Genomic DNA, 18711 nt, shown 5'->3' with positions numbered 1-18711 from the left:
GCGAATGATATCAGAAGTTAATCAATATTTCAAATACACTTTTGTATAACTTTTCATTTTATTTTGGCGAACATCTCGCCAGACTTGAGCTCCTCATGGTTTTCTTACCTGACAGTGGGCTTGACTAAGAGCCCGTGGAAGGAGCAGAGTGTCAGCTCTGCCGTCTTATTTTTTTATATGTTTGCATCACTAATATCATCTTCATTTTGCAATTTCTTTGTTGCAGTGTTTTAAGCCCCTCCCTTGCCCAGTTGTGAGGGTCAGGGGAACAAATTTATGGGACATAAGTATACATAGGAGTTCTCACAGTTTCTCCCCACGCTGCAAATCTGCTCCCGCCTCTCCCACCTCAAGTTCTCTGCGTGAGATTAGAGTTCGCTCCATCGAGGCCTCTGTTTCCTGCTGGTTTTTGACCTTTTGATGGCAGGAACCACATCTTATTAGCCTTTATATCTCCCCCATTGTCTGAAATTAAGTGCAGGCAAACAGTAAATATTCCTCCAATAAATGAAATACCCCGAATATAAGGTAACCAGGGAACCCAGCTATTTCCAACCCACACAGAAGCAGGTTGGAGACAGAAAAAAGACCAAGTCATTTATAAAGGTGGAAAAAAAAAATCACAGTTATCCACACTTTTTAAAACAATATTCAATACTAGAAGATAATAGAACAATTCCTGTAAAATTTTCAAGGAAAGGGTGCCCAAATATTTGTATATCCAGTTACATTGCCTTTTAATTTTTTTTAATTAATTTATTTATTTTTGGCTGTGTTGGGTCTTTGTTGCTGCACGCAGGCTTTCTCGAGTTGTGACAAGTGGGGGCTACTCTTTGCTGCAGTGTGCAGGCCTCTCACTGTGGTGGCCTCACCTGTTGTGGAGCACGGGCTCTAGGTGCGCAGGCTTCAGTAGTTGTGCCTCGCGGGCTCTAGAGCGCAGGCTCAATAGCTGTGGCTCACGGGCCCAGCCGCTCCGCAGCATGTGGGATCTTCCCGGACCAGGGCTCGAACTCGTGTCCCCTGCATTGGCAGGAGGACTCTTAACTACTGTGCCACCAGGGAAATCCCTGCCTTTTAATTTTAAAGGTAACAAATATTTTTGAACATAGAAGAACTGAGGAAATGTAGTTTCTGTGAGCCATTTTGGAAAGAAAAAAAAGGGATCCAGAGAATGTAGAAATAGAAATAAATCTTAGAAACGTTGGCTGTTTGAAAGCACGTGACCTAAGAGGTAATGGTATCTCTGAATATAGTCCAGAAACAGATACAGAAGCTCTTCAGTTGAGGAGTTCTGTGGAAATGCTTTTCCAAGCTGCTGGTAGTGACCCTGGCCAAGGACCTGAGGCTGCCGGATCATCATCAAGTCCCCTGTAAATTGGAATTATTACCTCCTTATGGGGAATTGGTTGTTTGCCAGTTTATTCTGGAAGCTTCTCTGCTACAAAGGGTAGAAGATTTCAAGCGATGCAACAACAGGTGCACAGACATTTAAAAATGTCCCATGAAAATATAAAATTCTCAACAAATTGTAAGATTTTAGAGAGAAGGTCAAAGCAACAAAGGTATCTCTTGAAGAACTCAGGATGCAAAGTAAGAGTGTGTCTGAGGAGGTGAGTGGGGCTTAGAGACACGCCGGGGCCTTGAAGAAAGGAACCGGATTGCAGTAGAGAATCCCCTTCTTATTTTGATGACTAAGGATAAATGCCATGGAAAGAAACAGGACAAGCTATTGGGAAGTCAAAATTCTATGGAAATAACACAGTTTTTTATAAGGAATTCTGTAAAACTCACAGAGGCCCCCCCGCCAATGCTGTGACGAAGCTAAATTAGTAAAGGTGAAGTCTACGGTCCACCAGGCTTATGAAGAAAATAACTAAATTTAAGAGCGGCATGGAGCAGCGATGGAGGAATGAGAAATGCTCTGAGCTCGGTGAACTAATAAAATGACGTGGAAACTCTTAGAAAGATGTGTGAGGACGCTCGCTTGCAGAGAAAAGGAAATTGAAGTTTTAAACCATTGCATTTTGCAGTGGAAGCACAGGGCAATCACTGGAGTGACGTTATTTTTAAAGAAACCAGAGAAGGAGGAAGATGAAGAGCTCACAGACAAATCTTTGCTAAATCCTTTGTTCCCAACACAAGCTGACTGCTGAGAGGTCAGCTGGACTGACATTTGGCCGAAATTCTGCTGGAAAATGAAAGAAAAAACCTTGCAGCACAAAGCAGAGATCTGTAATGACCTCTCTCAAAAGAAATACCATACAGGGTTCTGAAAACACAGCTGATCCATGACTGGGATAAATGGGAAAAGAAACGCAGAAGCCGCCAGCTGCAGAGGAAGTGAAACCTTACGAGCAGAGGAAGACGGCACACTGAATGCAGGATGGCAGCAGAGAGATCTCACAGAACCCCAGGCTGATGCTCGAGGGGGAAGCGCGTGACAGCCGGCCCGCTGTTCTCGCTGGAGTGGAGGGGAAATATGCCAACCCGGGACAGAAATGGAGGCAGTCAAACCTGTGACTTCCGGAAAGAAATCCTCTGCTCCCCGCTCCTCTGCTCAAACCCACGAGGACATGGTACCCACAGCTCTGCATTTCTCTTCTCTTAGGGAAGAGATACACCCCAAATGATCTGCGGATGGGCCGAGGGGATCATACGCGGTTTCTGGAACAGATTTGCCTCTGCCACGGGCTCCAGGGGCCATCATCAGTAAACCCAGAAACCGCTTCCCTTTGACAGGGATGATGTCACAGGTGAGGCTGGCCTCAGAGAAGCCCGGCTTTCAACTGGAGGACGGAGGATGCCCACGGGGTCCGCTTGGACACCTCCTCGCCGGGGGTGGCTTCCAGCCTCTGCGCCGTCTCCCACCCCTTGCTCCCGCCGGGCTCCCCCTCCAGGCCTAGGGAACACTGCCCACTCAGAGCAGGCTCTCACGTGGGGGGAGGCCCTGCAGAGCCCCGCTCTAGAATCCCAGGCCCTCAGTGCTCTGCTCTGACCTCAGGCAGCCTCCCCAGCTTTCCTCCCGTCCCAGAGCCGTGCACTGTCTGCCTCCACCTTCTGCAAGATTCAGGAATGTCTTCAGGCTCCAGAGGTGACCCTTGTCTCCTGGCTGCTCACAGGACGACTCTCAGGCCTCTCCCAGACCTTCGTCGTGACGATGAACGGGCTGCTGGAAACAGCCCTGTGCTTCAAATCCATTTCTATTGTTCTCTTTTGTATTGAATTTTTTATTTTCCCAGGCTGACCTGACGTTGTGCCCTCTGAGCCACAAATGAAGGCTCTGCAGATGCAGCCGCCTGCAGTAGTACCTGTTTTATTTTGGTTTCCATAATTCGAGTAGTTGGCAAATTACTTTAAACATTATGAAAATATGATGAAAATGAAATACCTTTAACAATTTTTTTTTTTTTTTTTTTTTTTTGGCGGTACGCGGGCCTCTCACTGCTGTGACCTCTCCCGTTGCGGAGCACAGGCTCCGGACGCGCAGGCTCAGCGGCCATGGCTCACGGGCCCAGCCGCTCCGCGGCATGTGGGATCCTCCCGGACCGGGGCACGAACCCGCGCCCCCTGCATCGGCAGGCGGACTCTCAACCACTGCGCCACCAGGGAAGCCCATTTTAACAAATATTTTTAAAGTTCAAAAATGTTGTCAAGGTACCTTAAGATGGAGAAAGAAAAGACCTTATTGTAATTTGAAGTGTAGCGAGGTGCCCACCTTTGCATCCTAACAATTTCCTCGCTCGGGAATCAGATGACCTGGAACGACCGCAGGGGCCTGTTCCTTTGTCCTAGTCGCTGCCTTCATTCTGGAAACCGACTGAAATTAGGTGTGTTCCCAAGCGGGCTAGCACGCTGCCACCTGAAAGGTGCCCAGCTTTCTTCATGACCAGAAGGACCCGGGAGAGTGGGTTATGTCCCAGTGGAGGGTGAGGGTGAGGAGACAGCCCACTTCCCAGAGCCACTCCGGTCCTGGCACCTTCCCCAGGTGGGCCTTTCCCGGGAGCGGAGAGCGGGACGGCTCTGGCCTCCTCCCGAGGGTGAGCTGGGACCCCCGTGGTGGGGTCAGGGCCAGGGTCTCGGCCTTTGGAGGTGCTGACTTGCAGCTGGCGCACCCGGCTTGATCCTTTAAAGTGGACTTAGCGGCCACCCAATTCATCCAACAAATACCTGCGGGGGTCAGGCTCTGCTCTAGGCCCAGAAAGACAGCAGTGAAGGAGTCGGGCAGAAACCCCTGCCCTCCTGGAGCTGAGCTGCAGCCGAGGTTGTCAAGTTAGAAGCGTCTGGTTCCTGGTTTCTGATGGTTTTTCTTGTTTATTTCCTTGCCCTCATTGGTTTTGTTCATCCCGTTTATATGCTTCTCCAAGCCTTTCTTTTCTCTGCTAAATCAAGTGTGTGGTCAGACGGGTGATTAAAGGTTGCAGAGACCTGGTGACAGTGAGTCTGGGACGGCTTGTCAGACGAGGTGCAGTCAGGTGCGTTACGCTGACACTCGCGGTGATGACATTAACCCATCCTCCAATCTCCTCCCACCCCCACCCCTGTTCTGTTGCTCTCTGAGTGATTGTAGATCCTGGTGTGAGAAAACAAGCAATTGATTCTGGGACTTTGTTGAAAAAAAAATAAACAAGGAAGCAAACTCTCCGCCTAAAAATGGGCATCTTTAGTCATTACAGGATCATCACGAAGGTGACCGCTAGGCCGAAGGCAAACGTGAACCTATTTTCCATTGTCACCTTGAAGCCCTCTCTTCCTACAGACCAGCCACCGAGAGAGAGAGAGAGAGAGAGAGAGAGAGAGAGAGAGAGAGAGAGAGAGAGAGAGAGAGGGAGAGGGAGAGGGAGAGGGAGAGGGAGAGGGAGAGGGAGAGGGAGAGGGAGAGGGAGAGGGAGAGGGAGAGGGAGAGGGAGAGGGAGAGGGAGAGGGAGAGGGAGAGGGAGAGGGAGAGGGAGAGGGAGAGGGAGAGGGAGAGGGAGAGGGGGGGAGAAGGAGAGAGAGGGAGAGAGAGAGAGAGGGAGAGACAGAGAGAGAGACAGGGAGAGAGGGAGAGACAGAGAGAGAGACAGGGAGAGAGGGAGAGACAGAGACAGAGAGACAGAGAGAGAGAGAGGGAGAGAGAGGGAGAGAGAGACGGGGGGGGGAGAAGGAGAGAGAGAGACAGAGACAGAGACAGAGAGACAGAGAGAGAGAGAGGGAGAGAGAGGGAGAGAGAGACGGGGGGGGGGGAGAAGGAGAGAGACAGAGACAGAGACAGAGAGACAGACAGAGAGACACAGAGAGAGAGAGAGAGTGTCGGCGGCTGCTGGGTGAACACTGCGAGGAACCCGCCGCGGTGCCGGGGAGGGGCCTTGTCTGGGAAAGTGTGCGTGAGGGGCAGACGGGGCGGGGTGCACGGGGGTGGGACGCTGGGCGTGGGGAGCTCCGTGACCCCGTGGAGGGTTTTAATTTTAGCCGTGAGACGGTGATTCACTGAAGCGCACCAGCTGACCGCGGCCCCTTAGCTGAGGCCTGCAGCAGCTGGGAGAGTTTCCAGAACCCACGGGGCCCTGTGAAGCCCGCAGGTGAGCCCTGTTCTCCTCGCCTCGAGCCCCACGCAGATATGAGCGGTGGGAGGGGCAGCCGCAGGCCTGCGGCTCCTCCGGGCTCCTCCACCGGCTGCAGGGTTTCCGCGGCGTCTGTGCCGGAGGGATGGGCTCGGCGGGCAGGGCGCTCGCCCCGAAGCCTCAGCGGCCATTGTGCAGGTCCCTGGAGGGCCCGTCGAGCAGAGGGGCTGCGTTGCTGTCGCTCTTGTTGCTGGACTGGAAACCGGGCCGTGCAGGGACGCGGAGGCAAACGCCGGGATACAGGAGAAGCGCAGGTCACGGAGCCGGGGACGCAGTTAGACGTGTGGTGACGTCCTCTTGAACCTGGAGCGAAGCCTTCAAGACGCTACCAAGGGGAGCCCAGGTCGCACAGACGAAGCGGGACAGCAGAGTGGGAAGAACATCCAGTTTGGGCTCAAACCGCGACCTAAACGGAGAAACTAGGGACTACGGACGCTTCCCCGGGTCGCTGACGTGTGGACGGGAAGCTCAGGCCGCGGCTCCCAACACCAAGTAGGTAGGTGCCCGCCTGGGAACGACTGTCACCGTTAGATGAGGGCATGGGAGGGCATAGGGTCTTGTGCCAAAATGGTTGGGAAAAACCCAGTGTCAGAACTGGGACCCGGAATCGCACCGCCGTGCTGCGACTGGAAGGAAAGTACAAGGAGTTGTGAGGTGTAAGTGGGCAAAGCGCAGACGTTATGCCTGGAATCCTGTGGGCAAGGAGGTGAGTTCCGCCTTGGCCTCTGCAGCCTGGTGGCGAGGCTCCAGGTGGGCTCGCTGTAGGGCTGGTAATGGCGCGAGGGCAGGACTGCGTGAGTGGTGGGCAGTGGCTGGACAGCGGTACTTCCGGGCTGGGAAGCCTTGCTGGGGAGTGGGGGGCTCTTAGAGGCAGCTTCCAGAGAGCAGTGCCCAGAAAGGGGACGACTGGCCCTGTGGGGCTCTTGCAAGTGAAGTTTCCGGGAGATGCAACGTTAGTAACAATTTGTGATTTGCTCTGGATTCTCGGAGTTACCAACCTGGGTCCTTGGACTCTTGAATCAATAGAAACTGGCGAGAGGCCAGAGGCAAGGCTTTACTAGGGCTCTGCAGCGCGAGGGAGCGAAAACAAGTCACCGGTGCCCTTGCTTTGCCCCCTGAGGACGGCAGGCTGCTCCCTTAAACGGGCTGCAGGTGGGGCGGATCAGAGGTGTGGCTTAGGTGGGCTGCCCACGCCCCTGTGGCGCATGTGCAGGACCCGGCTTTTGCTCCCGGCATCTCAGAAGTGGCAGCTGGGTTTTGGCCTTGTTCATAATTGGCCCCAGCTGAGCATGCGTGCGTTATTTTTTATCCCTTATTGTGTCTTGGTATTGTGGTGCTCTAGGAGATGGTCGTTCAGGTGCAAGCACTGCCGCAAAGGGTCCCAGGTCCCAGGCTGTCTCGAGAGGACCCGGTATAGTTTGGGCAGCAGAGTGCGTGGCGGCTTCTTAGGGTGATGAGACTTGGTTAAATACATCGTGTGAATGTATTTGACCTTCTGAGCTAGGGTCACCCTTTTTTTATTTTGCGGTACGCGGGCCTCTCACTGTTGCGGCCTCTCCTGTTGCGGAGCACAGGCTCCGGACGCGTAGGCTCAGCGGTCATGGCTCACGGGCCCAGCCGCTCCGCGGCACGTGGGATCTTCCCAGACCGGGGCACGAACCCGTGTCCCCTGCATCGTCAGGCGGACTCTCAACCACTGCGCCACCAGGGAAGCCCCACCCTTCTTTTTTTAAAAAAAATTTTAATATTGGTAAAACACACATATCATAAAATTTACCGTCTTAACCGTTTTGAAGCACACAGGTCTGTGGTATCAAGTACAGTCACACTGTTGTGCAAACATCACCACTGTCCAGCCACAGAACTCTTCATCTTGCAAAACGGAAACTCTCTCCCCGTTAAACCCTAACTCCCCATTCCTCTCGCTCGGTCCCTGCCCCGCCATCTACTTGCTGTCTGACCCCTCTAGGGACCTCATAGCAGCGGAACCATCAAGTGTTTGTCCTTTTGTGTCTGGCTTATTCACTGGAGCACAATGTCCTCAAGGTTCCTCCGTGTTGTAGGCTGTGTCGGAATGTCCTCCCTTTTCAAGGCAAGGTCACCCCTCTAAGTGGGTGTCCGGATGCTCAGATGAGGCTTTGCATTGAGGGGATCTTGCTGAATTTAACCCCCTTTTCCTCTGTCTCGCTGCCCTTTCTCAGCTCATCCTTCTCCCTCTTCATTTAACAGGCTCTGAGCCCGCTCTGTCCTGTGCCCCCAGCTGTGTCCTCGGTGCTGACCCCACCTTCTGAGCGCCCTGCACTTCCCCCCACTTGGTGCCTGTGCCCAGCCCAGGCCTCCCACCTGGTCCATCTGACTCCTCTGCACCCTCCCGCTCCACGCGACCTCTTCCAGGAAGCCCTCCTGAGGGCTCAGTCTGTGCTGGGTGAACCGCCCCGGTCACTCTGTTTGCCTTTAGCGCAGCCCGTACTGAGCTGCACTGTAGCTATTTGGCTTTTCCATTTCTTTCACTAGAAAGAGCTTTGTCTTCCTCATTTTTTTTTTTTTTTGTTCCCCTGGTGCCTGGCACACAGTAGTCGCTCAATAATTGTTTGTAGGATAAACATAGGCATGAATAAGTGAAAAACTGCTTGGGAACTCCCCTCTGTGCAAGCCAGGGGCCATCATTAGCATCGGTGGGCTTAATTGCTGCCTTTTATGGACTGAGATAAAGACCTTTTTGGTGGAGATGTGATGAAGTTTGGGGTGAATACGGAAGGGACCAGTACCGTTTAGATTGGCTCTGTGCAGAGGTAGTATGTAGCATAGCTGCCTTTAAAGGCCCCCTGCTCTCTGAGTCAGGATACAAACATCTGTAGAGACACACAGATTCTTAAGCTATTCAAGGATCGACTCAGAAAGTGCTCAGAGCACAGTGCACGGCTCCACGACTGTCCTAGTGGACACTGCACACCTTCCAGAGCCCCTTGGTGGTCCCCGTCCCTCGCCCCAGAGAGTAACCGCGGTCCTGACCCGTGGCACCAGGAATCCATCAGCTTTGGATGCGTCTGCGCCCCTCACTGTGAGGTCCATTCATCCCGGTGCGATGCGCGTTCACACACCCGTGTTCCCGGTCCTGGGACCCGGTGCGTGGATGGAGGGGTGCCGCCCTCCCTCTCTCTCGGCCCGGGGAGCGGAGTGGGCAGCCGGGGGCGGGGCGCGCGCTCAAGGGCATCTTTGTGCCCCCGGCACTCAGCGCGGGGCCTGGAGCACAGATGGCCTCAGTAAATGTTTGCCGAGTGAACCCATGAATGGGCGTTTTGTCACTGGAGCTTTTCATTTTTTCCCTTGGCTTTGCTCCCCGCTCTCCTTGAAATACAGCTGCTTTCATGGGCCGCGTCTTTCTTTATTGGGTCGCTGGGCTCGTCTTCAGGGCCAGGAAGAAAACACCAGAAACGGACCCGCCCAGCAGCCATGTTCTGGGCGAAAGAGGTCTCCTTTGTGCCAAGAACAGACCCGTCTACACGCTATGAGGGGGCTCGGGGCCGAGGGGCTGGCCCACGGGCCGTGTCTCACGCAGCGCCCTGGCACCAAGGCGGGGAAGGGGCTTTGACATTCTTGAGACACCCCCCAACGTGCTGAGCAGCCAGCCCCACCTGCCCCTCCCACGGCAGGGCCTCTGTGGATGGATTTCTGCATCACATGATCCTTTCAGCCGGAGACACACACGCACACACACGCACGCGCGCGCGCATGCAGGCTTTTGTTCCCTGTCCTCCGTGTCTGCTGATCGCGGGCTCAGCTCTGAAGTGTGGTCGAGGATTCTGCGAAAGCCTCAGGGGCTGCGCCCAGAGGCGGGTCCGGCGCTGGACACAGGGGTGTAAGCGCCATCTTCCGCTGGCAGCTGTGTCTCTGCTTCCTTGTGAGTCTCATAGTGCCACCGACCCCGCCTGCGCCCCGGAGCCTTCGAGTCACCCCCCAACACAGTCACACGCATGGCGACCGCCTTTCCCCGCCCCGGGGGGTCCACGCCCTCCGTGAAAAGGGCCCCCTCCAGGTGTGTGAGCTCATCGGAAAAGTGCTGAGTCACAAAATCAAATCACATGGAGACCAACGCTTACTTCACTGAAATATTAAACACTGGGATTGTGGGGAATTCTGAGGTCCGGGGTGAGAGGCAGCAGTCCCACTGTCCACCTTCAGGGCCACAGCAGATGTCCAGCCGTGGGAGCTGCCGTGGGAGGGCCGCGTGGGGCAGGCTCCCCCCGACACCCCGCAGCCTGTGCATCCCCTCCACCCTGGCTCCCGGCGGCATTCAGCCCCGCCCCCTGAGGGGGGCGGGGCCCCGGTGGTGTCCATAGAGGCCATGCTCCGCCCGCAGTGACCAAGTGCCTTCTGGGTCCCCTGTCTATCCTGGGGTTCACTTCCTTGTTTGAAAACTCGAGTGTTGTCCTTGTTGGAACCCCCTTTCCTGCTTTGCTCCCCTAAATCCTAGGCTCGTGTCGTCCTTCCCGGGGACTGTGGGCACCCAGGCGGCTGCTCCCCTGGCCAGCCGGACTGGGGGGAACCTTTTTATTCATCACTCATGGGTCAGCCAGAGGCAGGGACCAGACCTCCATCCTAGGGTGGAATTGGGGCTCCTGCCGAGTCCGGCGTGGAGTGAGGGCGTGGGAGGCCGGTCTGCGGCAGGGGCGGGGCAGGCAGGGCTGTACTGAAGCATAGCTGATAAAGAAACTGTATTGACATCTTTCAAGGAGTTACAGAGAAGTCTCAGGGCGGATGAGTCTGTCTGTGGTCACACTGCCAGCTCAACTTGTTTCTGTCCACTTTAAGGTTCGTTTCCCTCTGGAGCAAAGTGATAGGATTATCTAATTTTCCTTTGGGGCCAGAGGCTGGTGACATCAGAACTTGGGCAGGGTTTCTTTCGTGAGCTACGGAAAGCTCTGGGGCGGCGGCTGCCAGCACAAATATGTTGTCTGCACTCGTGGAGACTGCGCGGGGGGAGGCCAGGGAGGAGGTGGGTGCACTGGGAATATAGCTTTTGGGGGATTCGAGGACTGACGGGAAATTAAAAAAGAAATAGGAGCGGTTCTGATAGCCCCCAGGAAGGTGAGCATTCTGGAAGACTTCCCTGGAACAGACTGTTCATAGTAGGCCATTTTGGTTGGAGAATCTAACCCTCCTATTTCGAAAATGAGGTAAGAGGAAAGCCACTCTAAAGGACTCACTCTGTTACGTTAGAATAGATGGTAAGGGGATGAGGGTGGGGCAGGGGGACCATTTAGAAGGTTAGCGCCTGAGTCCAGACGGCAGGCGGCGGCGGAGGTGATGCACAGAGCTAGTAGGATTTGCTGATGAGGGAGATGGAGGTGTGAGAGGAAGATGCCTGAACACGTACGCATCAGGGGCCGTGTTCGGAGCAGGGAGACAGCGGGGGAGGGGCGGGCAGGCTTCCTCTAACTTGCAAAGTTGGAGGTCTCTAGGCACAGAGGGAGATGCTGCGTGGGCAGCCGACCTTATAGGGTTGGAGCTCAGGAAGGAGGCTGGCTCCAGAGACACAAATTTGGGAGAAGTCAGTGTGTAGGAGGTTCGTAAGCTATGGGCTGGGGGGTGAGAGGGAGAGCAGCTAGGGGAGAGGGTGGACCCCAGAACAGAGGAGGCTGGGACTGTGACCCAGAACTAGGGGGAGACAGCCTGGAAGCCACGGCAGCCCAGGCTGGGAAGAGACGGTGTCGGGCTACGGCTCCGACACAGCGGGCTCTTGGTGGCCTCAGTGGGAGCAATTCAGTGACGGGAAGGGCAGCCCAGTGGAGTGAGTTCAGGAAAGAAAGGGTGAGGAATTGCAGGGGTGGGGGTGATCAGAGTCAATGGGGAGACAAAAATAGGTTTGAAGGACGTGTCTACACCCTGACCGGAGTAGTCTGGAAGGGGGGGTGGAATCGGGGATGCAGGAGAGAGATACAAACCTCTGGGTGGCGCCCTGGAGGTTAGGCAGGGCCAGTGTGCGAGGAGGGCTCATCTTTATCCACAGGCACAGGACGGAGGACTTGGAGGAGGTTCGTGGCTTTGGTGGGGGAACAGATCTGAAGCAGGATGCGGGTATCATGTACTCTTCGGGGCAGACAGTGACTCAGTTCAAGCACTTGGGGTGGTAGACACAGCTCTGGGCCTCGCCCCCTGACCTCAGGCCTCTGGAAAATCTGGACAATGCTGGTTGGCAGACGCAGAGGCTCTCAGTAAGTCGTGATCTGTTTTGTCACTGTGGCAGGGACAGTGGTGCTCATCGAACACTCCATCTGCCCCCCACAGCTTGTAACCCCTCTACCCCTGGCAGGTAGGCAGTGACGCGTGACTATTTCTGGCTAATGGGCTACGAGAGGGTGTGATGTGTCACCTCTAAGTTGGAGCATCGAAAGGTTGGGCCCACCCCTGCAGCTGTGACCCAAGGAGCAGTCCGGGTCCTTGAAGGACCACATGCAGCAGAGACCCCACCCTACCTCTTACCTCCTTGCCTGCATCCCAAGCTAGAAATACATGATAAGCTGAGGATAGAGTTTGTTACGTCACGGCACCGCCATTTCAGGGCTAAAATGTTACCACAGCATAACCTGGTCTATTACTAACCCAAATACCACGTTACCAACCATGGCATATAACAGAGTTTGCGATTGATTTTGGATTAAAGGCCCAAGGATCTCGTGAGAGAATCCTGTGATGCTGTAAACATCCTCGATGCTCTTGTGACTCACTGGGCACGTGCCCGGGGGCAGCTGCATCTCCAGGTGGGCACATCACGACCCAGGACTCACCCTTCCTCCCTTGGTAGGGAGCTGACAGGTGTCCTCCCCGTGGGCAGTTCTCTTATCCATCATCTAAAGCCTGTAGTTCTTGGTTCTTGGTGAATGAAATTCACACCAAAGCTCACAACCCAAACGGTGGCAGAAAGAAGAGAGGGACGAGTCGACACCGGGCCCCTTCCTCTCTCCAAGCAGACAGCTGGTAGGCTGGCCGCCTTCACAGCCTCCTGCTGGGCCTTTCATCTGTGGGCCGTGGCTACCTGGGAAACAGGACCTGCTGTTTCATGAGTGTTCTAAAATTGCAGAGTTTAGAGAAAATACTAGCCCTGACGGAGTTCTGAGTGTTCTAAAATTGCACAGTTTAGAGAAAAGCCTGGCCCTGACAGAGTTCCCCGAGTTGAGGGTAGGAACTCAGGCCCTCCCCATCGCTTTGCAAAGCCAAGGCCACTCTGCATGGAGCCCGCCTCCTTCCCACCTGCCACCCTGTGGTCCCCTGTGGAATTACACCCTCCTGCTCGCGTTGGAATGGAAGGATCTGGTTACCGTTCTGCATTCTTATCTGATCTTCACAGGGTATTAGCCCTAGAAGGCGCCCTAGAGATAATCCAAGCCAGTCTTCTCCATTTACAGCTCAGGTAACAGACCTAGCAGAGGGGCCCAGGGCTAATGAGCGGCGGGCCAGGCCTGGGGCCTGCAGCCTTGAGAAGTTCTCTGTTTATTCTTCCAGCATTTCCTCACTCAGTCAACCACTGAATCAATATTTGCTTTGCCTGTGACACGCAGGGCCCCTGCTGGCTACCGCTCGGAAGATGAGAGACCGCGTAGCTGCCCTTAAGGAGCTTCCTGAGAAGGAAGATAGGCGTGAACAAGGCCACTGCATGAAACGATTGCTCTGTGGGCGGTAAAAAGGCAGGCCAGGAGAAGCTGCAGCCCGTCTGCCCGAGGCGGGGAAGGCTTCCTTAAGGGGCGTCGGGGCAAACCTCCGGGGTTACCCCTGCAGGAAAGCCAGGGCGGGCAGGGGTACGGCGTGCAGTGGGGCACAGGGCAAACGGAGGTGGTGGGTTCTGGCCGCCTCGTGGAGCTTGGTGTCAGCGGGGCGTCAAGTCAGGAGGTGAGGGGCCTTGATGTCTGCAAAGGTGTTAGGGCTGAACACCGTTGAAGAACATTTAGGGGCAGTAACGTGGGCAGGTTTATTCACTCAGTCCATCTCTCCATTCATTCACTCGTTCGTTCGGTGAGAAAGACAAATTGGGAGCCGGCGAAGCAGGCGGCAGGGAAGCCAGTCGGAGTGCTACAGCAGCAGCCCAGGCGACAGACGGGCAGGGTCTGTGCCAGGACGGAGGGCAGGGCGTGCAGGGTGAGGGCCGGAGGGGGCGTGGATGACGTCTGCACAGTTTGCAGAAATAGAGAGGATTCCTGAGTTTGCGTGGGGAAAGGGAGGGACAGGTGTGCATTCACCAATGTCGGGACGACAGGAGGGAGAGGGCTGGGGGCGGGGGCAGCGGATGGCGGAGATGATGGGTCCAGGCGCTTGGGCACAGTTAGGAGGTGCTGGCCGGGAGGCATGTGTGCGGCTCGAAGAAGCGCGAGGCTGTGAACACGTTGGAGAGTGGGTGATGAGCTAGACTAGGTCCATGGATGTGACTGCCCAGGGAGAGTGCCGAGTGAGATGAGAGCAGGCCCGGAAGGAGCTGTCCCGGGCTGGGTTCTGCAGAGAGCAAATTCAGAGAGCTTAGTCTGAATGTGGGTGAGAGAGGACGCTGGGAATCCACACCTATGGAAGGAGGGAGAGGATGGGACTGGCAAAGGGAGCAGGAAGGTGCAGACCCCAAAGGCTCAGCTGGCCCTGGGAACTGGGACCCTTTGCTGCAGAGGTGGCACCTGGACAAACGTCTCCTTGAGCAACAGAATAGAAAGTATAAGGGACTCAAGGTACGCATACGCAGCTGGGGCAAATTATGGACAACAAGCTACAAAGAGACCACAAACCGGCCGCCCCTTCTGAGGCGCCGGGAGCAAGGGCAGGGTCCTGCGCGTGCCCCCTGCACACGGCATCAGCAAGGGGGTGCCGCTAAGACACGCCTCCGGCCAGACCCGCTGATCCAGCTCCACCCTTTAGCCCGTTTAAGGGACGGCTCGCCTCCTCGCCCACTTAGGGGCCGAGCAAGGGCGCCTGTTTCTTGTTTGCGTTAACTTGTGCCGTAGCAAGAGTCCAATAAAGCCTTGCCTGAATTTCCCGTCTGGCCTCTTATCAATTTCTGTTGATTAAGAGATTAAAGGGTCCAAGGACCCAGCTTGGCAACAGCTCCATGGGGGGCTCCGGAGCTAAAATGGCTGCAGAGCCCCTGGGAACCACCTTTGGGTAAGGAGGCTCTTGGCAGCTGAGGTACTCAAGAGGGGTGACACTTGAAGGGCCCAGTGACAGTTCTTTCCTGGAAGGGGATCTGCCCTTAGGCCAGCGGTGCTTTCTGGTCCACTTACTGTCACAGCTGGGCAGGGGATACCAAATGACTCGCAAGTTGGTCACCCAGGAGCAGGACACTTTCCTCCCTCCCCCAGGGGTGACAGTAGCCCTAACCTCCCCCTGACATCAGGGTGCACCTCCCTGCTGGGACGCTGCCTCCGCTTCGAGACTTGCGGGGCTCTGGACACAAGGAGCCCAAAGTGCTAGTGCTAGCCACACGTAGCAGTGGCTTAGCGGACTTCTGCCGTGTCCCCTGGGGGGGATCCTGCGGCGAGTGAAGGTTTGGGGAGCACCGGCCCCTAGATGGATTTCTGGTGTCCTTGGCCCATGAGGTCTTCCTCTTGGGGACATGGCACTATGGGAAGCACTTCGGTTCCGTTGTGTGTGGGGGGCCCTGGGGGATGACTCCCCATCCACACCGTCTCTGAGCGTCTCTTTCTTCGGTGGGCGGCAGCTTGTGGGTGATGTGACCAGCGGCTCCCGTGGGTCTGGGCCCACCCTCCCACCTCTTCCACTGTCTCAGTGAGGTTACGTGGAATGCCACGCAGAGGACACGCTCTGTAAGCACTTGGATGGTGGCAGTCTCTGAGGCCCTGCGGGCAGGAGGGCAAACCTGCACCTGGAATGTGGCCCCCATGAGAACAAATCACTGGCACCTCTGGGTGGAAGGAGCCCGTCACCGCCACCCTGCTCCCACCCCTGGGAGCCGCGCCAGAGAGGAGCTGGGGCCTGGGCCTCCTGGCCAGTAGGACACGTGGTGGCAACAGCTGCAGGATCGACCTTGGGAGGTGGGAGTCCGTGCCGCTGGCTCTTGCAGAACCTCCATCCCTGCTACCGTGGCTATTTTGTTCTTGGCCCTTTGTGCCAGCCCTGGGTGGTGGCAGACGGGGCCAACCAACATCAAGTGATGGAGTCCTTTGTCACTTAGTTGACAAATTTACCTGAAGACTTGTTGTTCTGCTCTGGGAAAGACACCACAGCTGCTGAGGCAGCTGCAGTTGGGACCGCTTCCTGGTTGAGTTCATGGTGGTCTATCGCCGTCTCCCAGCCTCAGCTGGTGAAGTAGAGACGGATGAGGACCACCGCCACTGCACCCTTTGGATCCACGATGCTCCACCCTCCTCTGGATGCAGTACTGCCTGGCTGAGGAGGGGCAGTATCCCAGGCTCCCCCCGGCGTCCTCCACTACGGTAGCTCCTACCCCAGGCCAAGGACCCAGTACGGGGGTGTGCCAACTTCTGAGCGCATCCACCCCAATTGCATGTTCAGGGACCAGGCGAATGTGGACCCTAGGCCAGCACTCTGTTTATTGTCTGGTCCCTGTAGGCCCCGCACACGCAGGAGGGCAGTGATGACACTTCTGGTCCCCATATCTCAGTGCCGCCTCTGACCCCTGAAACGCCTGGGTCTTCCTCTTTCCCGAGTGTACCGTTACCTGAGTAAATGGGCACTGGTCCCTTTGGGGGAGGGCTGGGGCTCACAGCCTCTTGTCGGGGACCTGGTGACGTCTTCAGTTATCTGGTTCCCGGAGACTGAGCAAAGGGACCACCTGAGATCAGGGTGACTGAGGATCGTCCATGCCCCATGTCTTGTGACAGTGTAGGGTGACTACTAGCCTTGTATCACCTCCACCTTACACCCTGAGCTGACTCCGTGGGCACCGTGGAGCGAAAAGGGCCCATCACAGCTGTCCTGCGTTGGGCTGAAAAGGCCTGGCCTTTACACAGCTGCCTCTGCCAGTCACTGGGGGTGGGCCGCCCTGGGGAGGGCGTGCAGACGCGGCAGGAGGCCCCAGTGGAAGGCTCTCTGCTAATGGCGTTGCCAGCAGCTGGGACAGCCAGTCCTTTCCTGAAGGGGTCTGGGAGGCACATCCCAGAGCCTTTGGAGAAGCCAGCGTGGTTGATGGAGTGGGTTCCTGAGGACGTGAAGGAGGAGAGGCTCAGAGCCCAGGGGAAGAGAGCCTGGGACAAGGGGAGGGGCATCTCCTGCTTAATGAGGGGGAGAAGGAGGTACGAGTGGGGTCACATGGAGGTAAGGGTTTGAGAGGAGGGACAAGGATTGGGGGAAATCGAGCCCGATGACCTCTGTTTTCTTTGTAAACTCAGGAGCTGGGGCATCGGCTGAATGTGGGCTTGGGTAGGGTTAGGACTTGAGAAAAGTCCTCAAGGTAAATGAGAGGATGCAGTCTGGGAACCACAGGACAGTGTGTTGAGGGGCAGCTGGTGATGGGGGGCCTGGAGGTTGTGAGCCCTGCCTGCTGGGTCACGTGGCTTCCGCAGCGGTCATCTGAGCCCGCCGGAGGAGCAGAGAGGAGCGTGCTCCCACTTGTGCTGGGCCGGTGTCGGGGAGAACAGGGGGCAACGGGGTGTTAGCTTGTTGCCTTAGTTTCCCCAGACAGCTCTTCAAGGCTCTTTAGAGAGAAACTCTGTTTTAAAAATGGTGTTTGTCTTCTAAGGGGACAAAGCATTAGAGGGTATTAGAGTTGATGTGTGGGTGACATCACCTGCTCCGTCAGTCCAGTTCATCGAGTTATTCTTTTATGTATCATGCTTTTGGTGTTTTATTGTGAAATCTGCTTAAAGGTCACAAAGGTTTTCTACGTTTTCTTCTGGAAGTTTTACAGTTTTAGGTTTCATATTTAGGTCTCTGAACCATTTTGAGTTCACTCTTGCATATGGTGTGAAGTGTAAACTGAGGTTCATTAATAATTAAGGAAATGCAAATTAAAATCATGTTGAAGTAGTCCTTAGAATGGCTAAAATGAACTCATACTCTGCTGATGGGAACATACAAGGGCACAGTCACTGTGGAAACAGCTTGTCAGGTTCTTAAAACGTTACACATGGTACAACCATTCTACTCCTAGGTCTTTAACTACAAGAAATGAAAGCATATGTTCATAGCGACATGTACAGACATGTTCATGGCAGCTTGACTGCAATATCCCCAAACTGAAAATAGCCCAAATGGGCATCAGCACGTGAGGGATAAACAAGCAGTGGTGTGTCCACCCAGCAGAACGCTGGTCATCAATGCAAAGGAACAAATGACACATGCACCAACCTGGATGAATCTCAAAATAATTGTGATGAGTGAAAAGGCAGACCAAAAATTATACCTACTGTACAGTCTATTTACATAAAGCTCTAGAAAATGCAAACTAGTGACCAAGTACAGCACAGTGTTTGGGGCAGGCAGGAGGGGTTACAAGGGGCTTGAGGAAGCCTCTGGGGGTGATGGACATGTACATTCTCTTCGTTGTGGGGATGGTTTCATGAGTTACCCACGTGTCACAACTTCAATTCGTATACTTTAAATAGTGCAGTTATTGTAGGTTAATTATACCTTAATAAAGCTGTTAGAAACTATTGACCTGAAAATTAAGTACATAATTGAATCATTGATAATTAGCGAAGGGAACAAACTTTTAACAATACTTACTCTCTTAAATGTCAATTTAGTCAACTTAGATCTATTAGAGATTTAAAAAGCACAACTCTGATAGTTCTGACATAAAACCCAACAGTCAGTTGTAACAGAATCTGACAAAAATGGGCGCTGTGTGCGTTTACCACAAACACTGTCTCTCAACACACTGAAGCCTTCCTATGTCCACTCCGAGTGTCCCAGAGTGACTACAAGTCAAGGTCCCCAGCAGGGATGACAGTGGCCCCCTTTCACCTGCTTCCCACGCCTCTGAGAGGCGCCCGTTCTTACTTCCACTTTGCAGATGGGGAGACTGAGGCTCAGGGGTTGAACGGTTTAGCCAAGGCCCACGCTTGTACAGGGCATCAGCTCAGGGGTCTGGGTCCAAAGGCGTGCCAACCCACCTCCCTAACTCAGTCCATGCAATTTTCCTTTCTAGGGCTTT

This window comes from Leucopleurus acutus, assembly GCF_964270905.1.
Source record: "Leucopleurus acutus genome assembly, chromosome: 10".
NCBI classification, from domain to species: Eukaryota; Metazoa; Chordata; class Mammalia; order Artiodactyla; family Delphinidae; genus Leucopleurus; species Leucopleurus acutus.
The sequence above is the reverse complement of the archived record's forward strand: the minus strand, read 5'-3'. Positions refer to the sequence as shown.